Genomic DNA, 11,403 nt, shown 5'->3' with positions numbered 1-11,403 from the left:
CAGTAGGGTACTGGATATGACATGAAGTGCTCACACACTCTTCTTCAGCTCAGGATTTCATATATTCACAGCTTATCAATCTTGGTTACATCATTATACAAAACAAAATGTTTATATGCACTCAGATCAAGACAAATTTTGCATTTTAGTCCTGCAGACTTATCTGCAGCCTTTGATACCCCTGGGTCATCTGCGTGACCACTTCAACAGCACTTCTTATCATTACTATGGTGACAATATACTGATGTAGTTTTCTGTTAAAACAACCTCAGCAGCCTTTCCTATCTCGATGAATGCTTTACTGCCATTAATAATAAGATCTCTTTAAAATTCCTTCATTTCAGTCCTGGCAAAACTGAGGGTTTTATGTTTGGCCTTGACAGCTTCTCTAAAGCAATATTCTGCTATGAACCTTCAGCCAAATCTGTGGTTTGTTTGAAACAACTGCTAAAAACTCATTTTTATAGGTTAGCTTTTACTTGCTTTTTCCCATAATTTTTTCAAATCTAATGTATGTATGGAAAGATGTATCTTGTACATATATATATTTATTTGTCTTTGCAAGCTACATAGAAACCTGTTCAGTTTGAAAAACAAAACCAAAACCGAACCCTAGTGCATTCACAAGTTGGATGCCAAAAATGTTTCACATTAAATTTAGCAGTACTTCACAAAATCCTGATGGTTGTCAAAAATGTCTTCAGTTTTACTGGATTGACCTGTTGTCTGTGAAGCTATATGTCTGTGATATTTAAGGACTTCATTTCTAATTCTTTATCCGTATTTAGTGGTGACTTGAACAAAATTCCATCGCGGATACAAACCTTGCTGACTGTTGACCCTTTATAGGGCGCTCATAGAAATACTTTGAAATTCAAAATTCCAACCTTAGAGTGTTATTGAAGGACATAAGACTTAATTACTTTTGTGACATTTTTCAAAATGTTTCATTTTCATAAAGAAAATCAAGGTCAGTTAATCTTGTCCGTAAGCATTAAAAAAAAAAAAAAAAAAGTCCAAGAAGTGTACATGTAAAAAATACAAGAAAAACACATATATCGTGAAAGGAACATGAATTTTAGAACATTGCAACAGATTCATTACAACATCACTGTCATGATCCTGGGTCTTAGTCACAGTATTTTGGGTTTATTGTTTTTTTGTGTTAATTAAGCACCTTTTCTTATCTTGAAAGTTTTATTAGATTTTGTATTATGTGTAAAGAGTTTAGCCTTGACAGCTGATGAAGTTATTTGAGTTCTGTTAGTAAGATCCTCAGTTATCGCCTATTTCCATATTCAGCTATTGCGTCTTAGTTTGTGTGTTTGTGCTTTGTAGTCTTCCTTGTTCATGCTTCCCTGTGTTGTGTCTAGTCTGCACTTGTGTCAAGTTTAGTCCCTTCCAGTTTTATTTTGGCAGTCCCTTGTCCCGTGTGTTTTGTGTTCAGTTTTGCTTCCCTTGCGACATTAATTTCATTTGGTTCACCTGTTGTCCCCTGCTGTTTCCGCTCTCCCTTATTACCTTGTGTGTATTTAATCCCTCAGTTCTTTGTTCTCTGCTCAAGCTGTGTGTTCCTGTGTGCTGTAGTTTCCCTTCTGGTTCCAAGGGCAATGTGATGCACCTTGGTTTAAGATTTTTCTAACGCTTCATCATTAAAGCCGATTCTTTGAGTTAAGCCTGTCTCCCGTGTCCTGCTCTTGGGTCCTACCCTGACTGCCGTGCAGCTGATTTATGATAATCACTTTGAAAATGATTAGCAGAAGAAGATGGATGGACGGACAGACAACATTAGGCCATTTCTTTATGACCACATTGAAGACCATATGCTTCTTAACCTCACTCAGGAGGGAGATGGGCATCATGTATAAAGTGTGCAGAAATGACCAAAAATAGTCACTTGCCCTATAAAGGGTTAAGTTACATAAGGGCAACAGAGATTGAATGTGACATGTGAAACGCACACAAATGGAGAATGTAACATTGCATTCACAGGGGAATGATAAAATGACCCTAATATATAAGAAAATCAAAATAATTAGGATTTATATTAAATCTTTTTTAGAAACATAGATGTTAATAATTGCTATATGTGTGATGATGTTTGAGCAAAGTTTGGTTCAGATTCGTCCACCAGTTAAGGAGGAGATAAGATTATAGTAAGATTATAAGGTTAATGCAACATTTGATTAACCTGTCAAACTCAAGGTGAGACTGCATTTTAACCCATATTCATCACATAACTGTAAACAGCTAAAATAACACAAAATGTCTCTTTGTTGTTATTAATTATTCTTTATTATTGTTAATAGTCTTGTCTCTTGTCCTGTCTCCCTCCTCTCACCCCCAGCTAGTCGTGGTATATGACCGTCCCTCTCTGAGCCTGGTTCTGCTGGAGGTTTCTTCCTGTTAAAAGGGAGTTTTTCCTTCCCACTGTTGCCAAAGTCTTGCTAATGGTTGGATGGGGTGGGGTCAGGGTCTGTTAGAAAACCATCTGAAAAGTTCTTGTCTTGTTCACAAGTGATGGGAGAAGGGAGTGGGAGACTGACAGATGGATTGGGGCTGTGTCTGCAGTGATGCGGACGCTGCACCAGTCTGTCGTGGTCAAAAGGGAGCTGAGCGTGAAAACGAAGCTGTCAATTTACAGGTCAATCTATGTCCCTGCCCTCACCTATGGTCATGTGCTTTGGGTAGTGACCGAAGAATAAGATTGCAGATACAAGCAGCAGAAATGAGCGTCCTCCGAAAGGTGGCTGGCCTCTCCGTTAGAGATAGGGTGAGAAGTGCAGCTATTCGTAGGGGCCCAAAGTTGAGCTGCTGCTCCTCCACATTGAAAGGAGCCAGTTGAAGTGGTTCGGGCATCTGACTAGGATGACTCCTGGGTGCCTCCCGGGTGAAGTGTTCTGGGCATGTACTACCAGGAGGAGACACCGGGGCAGACCCAGAGATTGTATCTCTCAGCTGGCCTGGGAACGCCTTGGGGTCCCCCCAGATAAGCTGGAGGAGGTGGCTGGGGAGAGGGAAGTCTGGGCTTCTTTCCTTAGGCTGCTGCCCCGTGATCCAGCCCCGGATAAGCGGAAGAAAATGGATGGATGGATGCCTGGTATTCATGTGTTCATCAATAAGAATGTGTGCGACTGTGTTCTCCTATGAGCAGTACTCACTAACCCTTTGCTGCCTCATTAGCTCAGTGCAGATGGATTTCCCTGGTCACTGTATTTTCCTGAGTTTTCCTTTAGACAAACCCCTGCCATAGGGCATCCTAATAAAAATTAATTGTTCCCAGCAGGTTCTTGCACAGACACTTACCAGCCCAAAGGTAACATATTTTCTCTGTAATGCAGGCCTTATTTCTTACCCTGAGGCCCATATGACAAATTCATCCTGATTTTGGGACCAAAGCTTATAAAATTATATTGCTAATTTTGCCAGTGAAGAAGAGGTCATTTTGAGTTTTCTCATATTTTATTGATAGAGAACAGAAGGTAGGGAGTTCAACAAAATCTTGAACAGTGTGATAAAATGTTGGTGATATACTTAACTACATAATCCTGTCAAGTATAATTATATGCTCTGGCAATGAAATGAACCATACTTATTTTACAGTTATTGGATTCCTGCTGAAAAAATAAAAATTGAACTTTAGTGACTAACTTTAGTGAGTTCTATAGAGTCAGAACACCATCTTAAACAAAAGAAAAGAGCTTGAAAATGTTCCTGAGACTTTAGAAAACTTTTATGAACAGTAAATAATATTCGGACAGCTGTCACTGAGCTCAAATTATTTAGCTGAAGTTTAGAAAGTGTGGCTTTGTGTGAGAGCTCACCTGTCTGAAATGAAGAAAAGTGCGCAGCATCAGTGTAGTTCTTGACTCATCAATGTCAGGAATAAATAATAGTTGAATTTATGAAGTTATTGCTCTGCAACATGCACCTCTCCTACTTTGGAAAAACTCATAATGGATCAAAGGTGTGGTCCTACAGAAGATGCTGGACTGAACATTAAATCTGAATTAATGGGAAAATGGTCCAGTTTTAGTGCCTATAAAAGAAGGGGAAATTGGATTGCAGTCAGCCATTTTGCAACTAGAATATGTGTCACAGTTTAATGAGTCAGTCAGCCATTTTGGCTTCTGGAGACATGACTTAATCAGTCAATTAGAGCACCACTTGATTAATATGGCTGGACTGGGAGCAACCTGCAGCCAAGAGAGAAATGGGCCAGTGAATGAATAATCACCACCTGAGTGCTGGAGCACTGCTGCGTGAGTTATAATCATCAAAGATTAAAGGGGAAATAAACTCAAATTTTAAATATGGTCCTGGCTCTCAGCTTCACGTGATGAGCAATTCACAATTTTTCTGAATGAGTGAAGAAGAAAAAAAGTTCAAAGATGGTTATTTGCCAATTGAGCAATAATGATACCTCTGGGGGCTATAAAGGACAAAGTAATGAATAAAACAGGACTGGCTGTAATTCTTAACACTCTCCATGGCTTCCAAGAGGCTATGATTCAAGCAAATCGGACTATATGTTTCAATAATCAATATTTTATGAGTTACAGATTAATTTTCATCTCTCTTCAGCTTCTTTTTGGTCATCTGTGAACCAGAATACATCATCATTGAGCTGGTGCTGTGGAAGGTCCTATTAGACTATCAAAGCTGACCGATTGCTGAAGCTGCCTCCAAGGCAGCAATGCTGAGAAACCAATTTGTAACAGCAGAACTTTAGTTCAAACTTTTAGTCCTTCAAAACAACAAGCTATAGCCCATAGAGCTCTAACTGTATTGCTTCCATGTGTGAGCTGGGGTGATTTACAGACTGAAAGAATTACAGTCTGCAGTTTCATCTCTATTAACATCCTCTAGAAGAACTTAGCAGCAAACCATAATGTTATTATTCTGCAGTCATTTTGTGCTATTTGTTCATACTTAGAGCAAGTCCTCTACATCCAGTGCAATCTGGATTCCACAGCCATCGTTCTGCTGCTGTGAAATGCTTGTGTGGGTGCTCTCGTTTTGTCTCAGTCATCAGCTGTTTTTAAGTAAACTGGTACTTTTTAATTTTTTACACAAAGCTACTCTGTGGATTAAGTCATATTTGTCTCATAGAAAGCAATGTGAATGTGCTCATGATATCAAATCTCATTACCTTGAATGCTCTTTTGGGGTCCCACAAGATTCCATCCTTGGGCCACTTTTATTTGCCCTCTATGTCAGTGATCTACTGATGTATAAATGTATGCAAATGATGTAGTAATTTTTACACATGCAAAAGGAACCCAAGATGCATCCTTTATTCTTACAGAGGCACTGACTCATGTTCATGAGTGGTTTATTAAAATCAACACAAAAATCAATACAAAAACCAAAAACCAAAAAAAAGGCATGTATGAAGTATACAAAACAACCAGCAGACATGACACATTCTAATGTGTTTCTACAAGTTTTAGAGTGCAGATGAGTATAAATATCTTGGGCTCACGTTGCACCCTACTTTAACATTTGAACATCATGTTAAAAAGTTGTCCAATATTGTAAAATTTAACCTACAGAATTTCAATGAAATTAGATCATTCCTGGCAGTCAATGCAGGTATGATGTTTCTACACTCTATGACCTTTTTACATATTGTTAGCCTATTAGCATTGTCGTGTTCTTAATTTGAACAAATAACCATAGACCTCCGTGTGCTGACGATCACGTCCTTTATTACATGAAAACCCCAAACAAAACACAACCCCGCCCCCTGCTGACTTCCCACAAGTCACCTGGCCTTCCAGGATCACATTCAAGATCCCAAATGTTTAACATTCATTATTCATGAACACCACATCTCCCCTTTTAACAAATAAGAAACACATTTTCTCTAACACATGAGAAACACATTTTCTCTAACACATGAGAAACATTTTCTCTACTTCCTTACATTCACCCACTAGGGACACAAATATAACATAACTCTGAAATGTCCAACCTTGTACCCTTTTTGTTAATTAAGTCCAACATAACTCAAATCTTTTATTTTCCTTTTCTTTTTTTTTTTCTCTTTTTTTTTTTTACAGATCTAGTTTAGTAGGCTTCCTCACTATTCTCCCTGATCTTGTCCTCACACCATCAGCTTTCGCAGGAGTAGCAGATGATGAAACAGCTGATGAAGGCTGCTCTGCAGACACTCCTGTCAACCCCTTTTCCACAGTCTTATCTTGCAAAGTTGAATGTAAGGGAATCAAGTGCTTGCGATTTCGCCTCACTGATCCCTGGGGTAAACCCACTGTGTAGGATCGTGGTGTGCCATAATTTTTTGATCACAGTTCCTGGTGTTTTTGCATCTGTGATCCAAACTTGTTCTCCTGGAGATAGGTTACTCAACGGTCTGGCACGATGACGCCTGTTGAAGTTAGCAATGTCCATCATCCTCTTTTTGCCTTCTTTTTGAGCCAAGCTGTCGCCGTCTGGCAGAACAGGATCCAAAGTAGAGGGAAGTGCCGGCAGCGTTGTGCGCAACCGTCGGCCCATTAAGAGCTCAGCAGGGCTATATCCGTTCTGCAGCGGTGTAGCTCTATAAGCAAGAAGAGCTAAATAAGGGTCTGCCGCTTTCTTTAACAGGTTTTTCACAGTTTGTACTGAGCGCTCCGCTTCCCCATTACTTTGTGGAAATCTTGGGCTGCTGGTGATGTGTTCAAACCCATATGAGGCAGCAAAAGACTCAAAAACTCGCCCAGAATACTGTGGTCCATTATCTGACATTAGAACCTCTGGGATACCATGTCGGGCAAAAATTGACTTAAGATGAACTATGATCTCACTCGTTTTTGTCCCCTTTAGGAGGGCTATCTCCACATATCTAGAAAAATAGTCCACAACAAGAAGGTAACTTTTCCCTCCCAACTCAAAAAGATCTGTGCCTATTTTTTGCCATGGGCGGGCTGGGTGCTGGGAAGGTATGAGTGGTTCACTGTGATTGTCTCTTTCCTGTATACAAGTTCTACATTTTAACACCATTTCGCTTATTTGCTGACTGAGTCCAGGCCACCACACTGACTGGCGAGCACGGGCTCTGCACTTAACAACTCCTTGATGTCCCTCATGAAGCTTTTCTAACACATCGTTGCGCATCGCTGAAGGGATAACTAGCCGTGAGCCTTTTAGCAACAAGCCATCTTTCACAGTCAGAGCGGCACGTTCTGGCCAGTAATGTTTCAGCAGCGGTTCCTGTTTTTCCAGATTTGGCCATCCTTGTGTGCACCTCTGCATGACACGAGCACAAATGTTATCACGCTGTAACTCTCCTTTAAGTGTGTCCAGGTATGAGGAACTAACCGGCAGATGTGCAACGATATTGTCCACATAGATGTCTGTGTCTTCCATTAGTTCTTTATCAGAATGTGACATCTGTCTCTTAACAGGTGAACGGGACAATGTGTCTGCTGTCCAGAGTGATTTACCTGGGGCGTACTGTATCTCGTACGAGTAGCGCATGAGTCTCATCCTGAAACGCTGGATCCTTGGTGGGAGAAGATCCAAAGCTTGTCCTCCCAGCAGGGAAATGAGGGGCTTGTGATCTGTTTCTAAGCAGAAGTGTTTTCCTATGAGGAAATCTCGAAAACGCTCACATGCCCAAGTAAGGGCTAAAGCCTCTTTTTCCACCTGTGCATAGCGTTGCTCCGTTGGAGAAAGTGACCGCGAAGCATACGCAACCGGTCTCCAGCCTTCCTCCCACCGCTGGAGAAGAACCCCCCCCAGTCCATATGATGAAGCATCTGCAGAAACTTTAGTGTCTCTGTTCGGGTCATACATGGCCAGTACTGGGGGTGAGGTCAGTGCCTCTTTTAAAGTTTTGAATGCTTTGTCCTGGTCTGTGCCCCAGTACCAGCTGTTCCTTTTCGACAACAGCTCACGCAGGGCCTTGTCCTTTTCAGCCAAGTGGGGAATGAACTTGCCCACTTGGTTCACCATACCCAGAAAGCTCCTCAGTTCTGCCACATTACTTGGTTCTGTCATGTCGGTAATTGACTCAGTTTTTTTTGGATCAGGGCTGATGCCTGAATCTGTGATGATATGGCCCAAGAAGGAAACTTTCCTCTGTGAGAGATCACACTTTTCTACATTCAGCGTCAAACCTGCTTTTTCCAGCCGTTTCAGCGTAGCATGTAGACGGGCATCATGTTCCTCCTGGTTGCAGCCCCACACCAGCAGATCATCAATGTGGCAAATCACTCCCTCCAGTCCTTCTATAACCTCCGCCATCGTGCGCTGGAAGTGCTCAGGTGCAGAACTGATGCCGAAGGGAAGGCGATTAAAGTGAAATCGCCCAAACGGTGTTATGAATGTTGTGAGCTGGGCTGAGTCCTTTGCTAAGGGAATTTGCCAAAACCCCATATTGGCATCCAGTTTACTGAACACTTTTGCTCCCACCAGCATTCCCAGACTTTGATCAACTGATGGCAGTACGTACTTTTCTCTGCAAACGTACTTGTTCAGTCCTGTGAAGTCCACACACAGTCTCAGCCTGGGACTGTTTGTTTTTGGGACTACCACCAGGCCGGCACACCAATCTGTAGGTTCCTCCACCCGGCTAATGACGCCCAGCTCCTCCATTCTGTGAAGTTCCTCTTTTACCTTTCCTACCAAAGGCAGGGGAATTCTCCTGGGGGCTTTGAGTGAGTATGGCACCGCCTCAGGTTTGAGTTTGATGTGGTATGTGTGTTGCACCTCACCTAGTCCATTGCAGAGTCTGGGATATACTGTTTTTAGAGTGTCCATTGATATAGAGTTCACGCGCACCAGAAGGCCAAGAGCTGTGATGGCAGGCAATCCAAGCAGCGGTGTAGTGAGGTTTTTGACAACGTAGACCTTCTCCATTGTACGCTTGTCTCCATAAATAAGCTGTAGTTTCGTGTAACCTGCAACCACCAGTGGCGTCCGGCCAGGGCCTAACAGGGGTTTTACAGGTTTGTGAAGAACAGGCTTTGCAATGCTTGGGAACAGTCTATTCCAATCTGTTTGAGCCATGGCTGTGACATCCGCACCCGTATCAAGCTTAAATTTTAGTGTGGTGTCATTTATTTGTATGTCCGCTGTCCATGCCTGATTTTCTGTGGTCACAGCGCCAAGGAAGAAACTTTCCTCCTCTTCCCCCTCTTCGACGCTTTGCACTTTTTTGTTGTGCCTGCACGCGCGTTGGTAATGTCCTTTCTTTCCACAGAAATGACATTTTGCATCCTTAGCAGGACATTCGTGTTTAGGGTGAGGGGAGCCTCCACACCTGAAGCACTTTGTACTCGATGTGCTTCTGCTTTTACTGTCGACCTGTGGATGTGTTTTAGCACATTTATCTTGGAACTTGCTGTATTTGATTTTCTCAAACTGTTGTCTGCTCTTAACAACTCTGTCAACAGAGCTGACACTTGACTGCGTTGCACTGGCTTCACCTCTCAGAGCACTTTGTTGCCTTTTAATCTCTTCTGATTGTCTTGCCATGTTTACAGCTTTCTCCAAGTCCAAATTTTTCTCCATTTGCATACGCTCTGACAGTCTGATGTCTGCTAAGCCCACTACAATTCTGTCCCTAATTAATTCGTCATGGAGCGGTCCGTAACTGCAGTGCTCCGCTAATGCATGCAGGGCTGTAACGAACGCATCCACTGTTTCATTTGGCTCCTGTTTGCGCATGTTAAATCTTGCGCGTTCGTAAACAACATTTTTCTTCACTACAAAAAAATTTTGGAAGCCTTCTTTCACTTTATCGTACTGGCGCTGGTCTGCGTCGTTTAGCTTTAGTCCTCTCAGGACATCATCTGCTTCGTCTCCCATACAGTATATCAGGGTGTTTACCTGGTTCTCATCCGAACTCAATGACAAGTTACTGGCCTGGCGGAACCTCTCGAAGCGACGAATCCATTTTGTCCATTCCTGTGGTTTAGAAAAATCAAAGGGCTCCGGCGGCTGGATGCTGAACGTAGCGCTGGGAGTATTAGCCACAGTGCTAACTCCTGCCCTCGGCTGCTCGTCCTCTCCGTTATTAGACATCTCCATGCTATTGCTCACCCTTGTCCCTCCTTATCCACTCCCGACGGACCCGGGAAGTGTCTCCCCAGCAACACGAGTCACTTCTGACACCATGTCGTGTTCTTAATTTGAACAAATAACCATAGACCTCCGTGTGCTGACGATCACGTCCTTTATTACATGAAAACCCCAAACAAAACACAACCCCGCCCCCTGCTGACTTCCCACAAGTCACCTGGCCTTCCGGGATCACATTCAAGATCCCAAATGTTTAACATTCATTATTCATGAACACCACAAGCATAATGGCCTAAGTCATATTTTGACCAAAATTGAGATATCCATCTAAATGAATCTACACTGTTAGCAGAGTAGAATTAGGTAGGTATCTCAAAATATGCCAAAATATGACTTAGGCAATTATGCTATTAGGCTAACGATATTGAGTATTGTTTCACTACCTGGTCATTAACAGGTGAAAATACACTTCATAACAATTAGAATTCAAAAAATCTATAAAAACTTTTGATAAAAAGCCATCTTCATTTCATCATTATAACATTCTGGAAAAACACAAGTTTTACATAAATTTCAACGTGGAATTGCCCCACATCCTTTAAATGAATTTATGAATCAGAAGACAGATTGTGGAGTCGGCACCAGGGCCACCACTAGAGGGGACTGTGAGGTGCCCTCTAGGCGCACTTCATTTGGACAAACTGTGCTGTCAGGAAAGGGAACTAAATACTGGAACAGCTTACCAAAGGTAAGCACGTATCCAGCACATAAGTCACATCATAAATCGTGGCTGACAGCAAACTCCTTCCTGTGTGATGTGTCAATTTATGTTTGTATTTGTTGTACCTCATGCCGGATGTTTGATAGTTAACTCTTGATCCATCCATTCACTGCCGCTAATCCTGTTCAGGGTCGCGGGGGGGCTGGAGCCTATCCCAGCTGTCATAGGGCGAGAGGCAGGGTACACCCTGTACAGGTCGCCAGCTTGTCGCAGGGCCAACACAGAGAGACAAACAACCTTTCACACTCACGCTCTCATTCACACCTATGGGCAATTTAGAGTAGCCAATTAACCTAACCCCAGTAAGTGCATGTGGGAGGAAACCGGAGTACCCGGAGGAAACCCACGCAAGCACGGGGAGAACATGCAAACTCCACACAGAGAGCGGGAGAGGCCTGGGCCAAGGTGGAATCGAACCCAGGCCTTCCAGATGGTATTCTAACTGTGAGGCAGCAGTGCTAACCACTGCGCCACCGTGCTGCCTAACTCTTAACTCTTTTTAACTCTTGATCAATTTATTAAAAAAGGTTGTGAGAAAGTATCTGAAAATGTGTTTTCAGTTTTCTTCCAAGTAGCACGTGGTCACAAAGTGT

The sequence above is a fragment of the Archocentrus centrarchus genome, chromosome 7 (assembly GCF_007364275.1).
Source record: "Archocentrus centrarchus isolate MPI-CPG fArcCen1 chromosome 7, fArcCen1, whole genome shotgun sequence".
Lineage (NCBI taxonomy): Eukaryota > Metazoa > Chordata > Actinopteri > Cichliformes > Cichlidae > Archocentrus > Archocentrus centrarchus.
The sequence above is the reverse complement of the archived record's forward strand: the minus strand, read 5'-3'. Positions refer to the sequence as shown.